Below are 5,863 nucleotides of genomic sequence, written 5' to 3' on the forward strand. Positions count from 1 at the left end.
CCATAGTAATGTTAGTTACCAACCATTACCACAGAAAGTTACAGAAAAAAATTTTTTTTCTTGTTATGAGAAATTTTAGATTTCATTCTCTTGGCGACTTTTAAGAACGTGCTACAATATTATTGAGTACAGCCACCATGCTGTATATTACATCCCCATGACTTATTTATTTTATAATTGAAAGTTTGTACCTCTTGACCTCTTCACCCATTTTGCCTAACCCCCAACTGCCCTCCCCTCTAAGACCACTGTTCCGTTCTCTGTATCTATGAAAGAGATTCTTTTATTAAGAAAATGTCTTATTTACAAGGCTTGCTATAAACTTTGAGACTCAATGACTCTTTTTCCTAGGTAGGATTTGTTCTCTCTCCTCCTAAACTAGTGAGCCTTAAGGTTTAGCCATGGAGGCAAAAGACTGTAAGAGACTATGACGTAGGGTGGAAAGAAAGCTATATTGGTTTTCTGTATCGGATATGTTATACCTATAACCATACTCATACATCTCATAAATGCTAATTCACAAAGCCCATTTCTGTTCCTCCTTCCCTTCTGACTTAATTGTAATGTAGTGATTACCTTACATTACACTCTTGTCCTATTTTAGAATTCTAGCCTTTTCTAGAGACCCTGCTCACCAGTACAAAGTTGATTGATATCATGATATTTACAACAGGAGGGTGACAGATCCAGGGACCAAGGCAAGTGACCCAATAAATATCCTCTTCCAGAGTGAGCCTTTATTTAATAGAGCACCTGTTCTGCCCAGGCCAGATCCTATGAACTGACGCTTAACCAGAGGACCACCAGAGCTGTTATTGTTGCTGTCCCTGCTGTTGCTGATAAGGAGTTTTTCATTGTTAAAGGCTTTATCCACTAAAAAATATCTGATTATTGATTATCTAGGCCCTCTGATTTCTATAAGGTCAGGATTAATCTGTTGTAAGGGGAGTCTTTTCTCCTTGTCTGGAAATGTCCTTTCCCCACTGTCTGCCTTGAAGATGCCTACTCAGTTTTTAAAATCCAGCTGTAATGTTGCCTACTCTGTACAGCCTTCTCTGAGCTATTGCTGCACTCAGGAAGACAAGAGTCCTCTGTTACATGCTGTTGCTCTAGCTTGTAAGAACCTCTATTGTCACACTATTCACAGTGACTCAAGAGTATTTGCCATCACATCTGTCTCCCTTACAGAATTTTTTGTTCACACCAGTCATAGTCTGGCACATAGTAGATGATCAATAAGTATTTGTCAACTGAGTGTCTGAAAAAATAAATAAGTAGATCTTAAGTGCCAGTACCCAAGGTCCCATAGGTAGTAAAAAGTAATGCTAGAATTCAACAGTGGATTGAGACCAACCGCCTCAAGCCCATTTTTGCCCAGCACCACACTGCCTTGGACTTTTGGATTTTCAAATTGAGGTAGCTTATTGTCTACCTACAATAAATAGGAGTGAACTGCCATGAGCCTTATATATTTTTCCAGTCTCTTCTCTCCTCCCTGTCCTCCCTTTGGTGAAGAGATTTCCCAGAATCGCCACTGGAACTTAGTTTTGAGGTAGTGTTGGCCCAAGAACAGAAAGAACTATCATGAGGTTGAGCCCTTAAGAGTCAAGAGCAGAAAAGAACTTTCCTTGAAGTCTTCTCTTAAGAATTGCTGGCATTTCTCATATGTTTATTGTGTGCTTGACATATTGGTAAGATTTTGCGTACTTTGATTTAATTGTAACAACCACCCTTTGAGAGATGCCTTCCTGATGTGCTTTATTTCACAAATAGGGAACAGAGAGTCCTGAGATCCTGGTAACTGCCCGAGGCCTTGTTGGTTTTAGCAGTAGCAGAACTGCGACCGGAGCCTGCACTGGGCATGCCTGATGTCAAAATCTAGTCTCTTACAGTAATGGTTCACCACCAGGAATACACCAGTAAGGAAGAGGGAAGGGGAATTAATTAGGAATTGGCATTTATTCGGGTAATAGGTACCTGTCAAGCTTTGTGGCCACCCAACATCTCTGAACACTTTTCCTGTATTTGGGTGATTTTACACATTGAGAGTCCCACCCACCCAAAGGTGGAAACCAGACATTTGCAGTTGTGCAAAATGGGACAATTCCACTCAATAACGCACAGGGGGACTAACTGACCGAAAAAGTGAAAGAACCTCATAAAAATAGAAACAGTAGCAGGCACACCGGTCCCTTTAGCCACTGCATTCTGTTAAACGCATTAAACAAAGGGGCTGTTAGAGTGGAGTGACTCTAATGCCCAGCAGCCAATATAAGCAAATCCAAATCTAAACCTTACTTTTACAAATGCCTCAAAGTTATGAAATCAAAATACTAAAGACAGCCAATCACAAACAGTCAAGTAGGCTTTAAGCTGTAGCCAACTAAATAATTTCCACACTTTCTCTATTAAGTTTTTCCTCTGGCTCCTGTGGACAGAGCGCTTCTAACCACTTACAATCTGGCACTACCCAAGTCAAATCGATTTTTGCTCAAAAAACCTCTCAAACATGTTTAATATTCCTCAGTTTGTTTTTTTAGCAGTTCTAAAGCATTGCACAGAGATTTAACAAGGCCATACAGCAAAATCTCAGAGAGTGACCTTAATTTTGGGCTATGGGGCTTATGAGCTACGTGATTAGAGAAGCACTGGCCCGTCTCATTGGGTAACTAGGCATCTGGGACCATAGTCATAGGGCATGGAAGAAAGCAGGCTCCATCCCTACCCTCATCTGTCATGGCTTTGGGGAACATCAGGCCTTTCTCTGATATACAGTGGAAGCTGGGGACCAAAGCTCACAGTTGTAGTTGTATGAATGATAAACTATTGCTTGAACCCCAGCAACCAAGCAGCATTCAAGACTCCAGAAGGACCAGCCCTTCCTCTGGTAGAATCAGTGTAGGATCTGAGCCTCATAGGTAGCCAGAACTGACTGCTTTAAGCCACTGGCCTATAGCCAGTTTCCAGCAAGCTTCCAGGGAAGGAACTCGTGGCCTAGAAGGAAACCTGCAGAGAGAATCAGTCTTAGACAAATTACCCCTTTCTCTCCCTTGCTTTTCCAGCCTCCCTTGCAGTAAGGGCATGGTGTGTGATCTAGGCCCTGCTGGTCAGACATGCCCATGTGAGATTTGATTTAGAAGAGAGCAGGGTGAGAATACAGGAGCATGAAACACATTTCCTGTGGTGGCTCATAACAGAGGCCTCTGTTCCTGGGTACAACGGTGGTGGTAACTCTGGAATCCAGGGCCAGCATCAACTTTGCCGGTTCTGATATGTGTGCCTAGAGAACGCTGCAACAGGGCCGCTTCTGGGACAGACTCATGGGTGGTTGGTACTGTTTCTGTCCATGTGCCTTCCAGCTGATCTAGCCCTCCTCAACATTCTCTGAGCTTCCTAAAGCCAACCTGGGATAAATTCATCCTCTGCTTCAATTCAAGCTCAAGTTGGTTCTGCTTTGATGGCCCAGAAGAAGAGTGATCACTGACCATCTATTTTGTGCCTGGCACAGTCCTTGGCACTGTCCTATTCTTTATCCAACTGGATTCTCACACACATACTACCAGACAAATACAATTTGAAATGCTGAAGAAAAGGGGGGGAAGGCCTGGGATGAGGCTGACAAGACCAACACACCAGAGATTGTTTGTCAACCATTGACTTTGTGCCTTATCCCATAAGCATGCATTATATACACCCCAAGTTGTAGGTAAAATGAACATCACATACCTGGCTGCAGATGTGGGGGTGGAAGCTTCCATAGACCCTCCTACGAGGTTCTTCTTTGCAATCTCATGCTGGCAGCCAGACATACAAAGTATTGAAGATTCTCCCACAAGCTCTGACTTACTGTGTATAGCAGTGCTTCAGAGAAAGTGCCTAGATATTGTTCTCTGACCCTGGGACCACCCCCTGCCCAGGCTTTCCTGTTGCAACTCCCTATAGTCACGTAAGCTCTAACTCCTCAACTGAAGTCATGATTTCCAAAATACACAGTTCCTCTTTCCCTGCCTGGCCTGCAACTGATACAATAGGTAAAATGAAAAGGGGGATGGGAAATAACGTATATGGTAAAAATAAATCTCAAATACATTTTGTTCAAAGCAAACTAGAATAATGGGAAAACCTTGAGCTTCAGGAATCATAAACGATCGGGTTAAAATCTCAGCTTTACCCCTTGAAGTTCTGTGATGTTCAGTAAGTTAACTACTGAACATCTCTGAGCCTCCATTGTCTCATTTTAAAATGGGCACAATATTTGCCTCATAGGCTTGGTGACGATTAAATGAGAATGTTTTAAAGTGTTGAGAACATAATAGACTCAAATCTCAGGCCCTTTCCATTTGTGACCAATGTTTAGAAATCAAATATAATGAGGATGTGTATTTGTTACTCATTTTAACTGAGAATTCTTGTTTTTGTTCAAAGATTTATTTATTTATTTATTTGAGAGAAAGAGAAAGAGCACACACATGAGTAGGGGGAAGGGCAGAGGGAGAGGGAGAGAATCTCAAGCAGAATCCATGACATGGAGCACTTGATCCCATGACCCTGAGATCATGACCTGAGCTGAAGCCAAGAGTCAGACACTTAACTGACTGAGCCACCCAGGTGCCCCAAGAATTCTTGTTTTTAACAGCTATTTATAGGACTTGCAGGATAAAAATACCTTCATAAAACACAGCTTTAAAAAAAATTAAATAAATAAATAAATAAAACACAGCTTTAAATAATATATATATCAAAACAAAATTGTGATTGCTCTGGATTTGTTCTCTCAAATTGGTTTTTAAAAGTATTCTGTACTATGCTTCTTTTATTTTTTATTTAGTTTTTAAATATAGAATACTTCACAAATCTGTGTGTCATCCTTGTACAGGGGCCATGCTAATCTTCTCTATATTGTTCCAATTTTAGTCTATGTGCTGCCGAAGTGAGCACTGTACTATGCTTCTTTTAATATACTTCAGAAAAAAAGTGTAAGCTTTCATAGGCTATGGAGTTTTAAGTTTTCAGAAAGTAAAAACTTCATTTTTCACATTTATAAACAGGAAAAAATGTTAGACATAGCATATACTTGATTGATAACTAATTGTTGATGGCACATTGAGACAATAAAATACAAGCTAAGAGTTCATTGTACTCACATGGAGAGGCTCATTAGTAGTTTTGAAAATAGTTTCACCAAGGGCATAGTTCTCCCAGTCTATGACCCCAAGGATGACTTGGCTTTTTGGGTCTCAGTGTTTCTTCACCAGTTACTGCAAAGAAGGCTTAATGTGGAGTCTGCCAAGTTCCAGCATTCTAGGACCATGAATGTGAGCTCTGCTGGCAATAAATAACATTTACTCAGTTATTCCTCCTCCTCACCAAATGAGAAAAGCAGGTGATAATTAGATTCTTCCCAACCCTTGAATGTGATAATTTAAAAGAATAATAATAGCATGGTATGTGTAATAAGGCATTTTACTGAATGTTTTATAGCCAGTACATAATTCAATCCTCACAATCCCAATAACACAAAACTATTCTCTAATTCGCAGACAAGGAAATAGAGGCAGAGTAAAGCTAAGTAACCCTCAAAATGGTGCCCAGTAAGGACAAAACCTGAGGGAATACTGAAGTGTGGTAATATTGACTTTGGGAGTCAGACTGACCTGGGTTTAAATCCTGACTTTACCTTCTTTGTGTTTTAGGGGCAAATTACTTAATCTTTTCAATCCTCCATTTTTGCTATCTGTTCAATGATGATGATACTAGTTGTATTTCCCTTCAAGAATTAAGTGAAATCATTTGTTTAGTGTTCAACAAGTAAGAACTATACTAGAGATGATGATTTATATTATCTCCCGAAGAATTTCTGTTC

General features: G+C 40.4%; 1 non-coding gene across 1 annotated transcript; it reads right to left on the reverse strand.

Moving 5' to 3' along the window:
* Nucleotides 1–4,831: 4,831 nt before the first annotated feature.
* Nucleotides 4,832–4,938, reverse strand: LOC129495342 (U6 spliceosomal RNA). Its single transcript, XR_008661501.1, has one exon. It is a non-coding gene; the product is annotated as a U6 spliceosomal RNA (small nuclear RNA).
* Nucleotides 4,939–5,863: the final 925 nt, after the last annotated feature.

This window comes from Nyctereutes procyonoides, unplaced genomic scaffold (genome assembly GCF_905146905.1).
Source record: "Nyctereutes procyonoides isolate TBG_1078 unplaced genomic scaffold, NYPRO_anot_genome, whole genome shotgun sequence".
Lineage (NCBI taxonomy): Eukaryota > Metazoa > Chordata > Mammalia > Carnivora > Canidae > Nyctereutes > Nyctereutes procyonoides.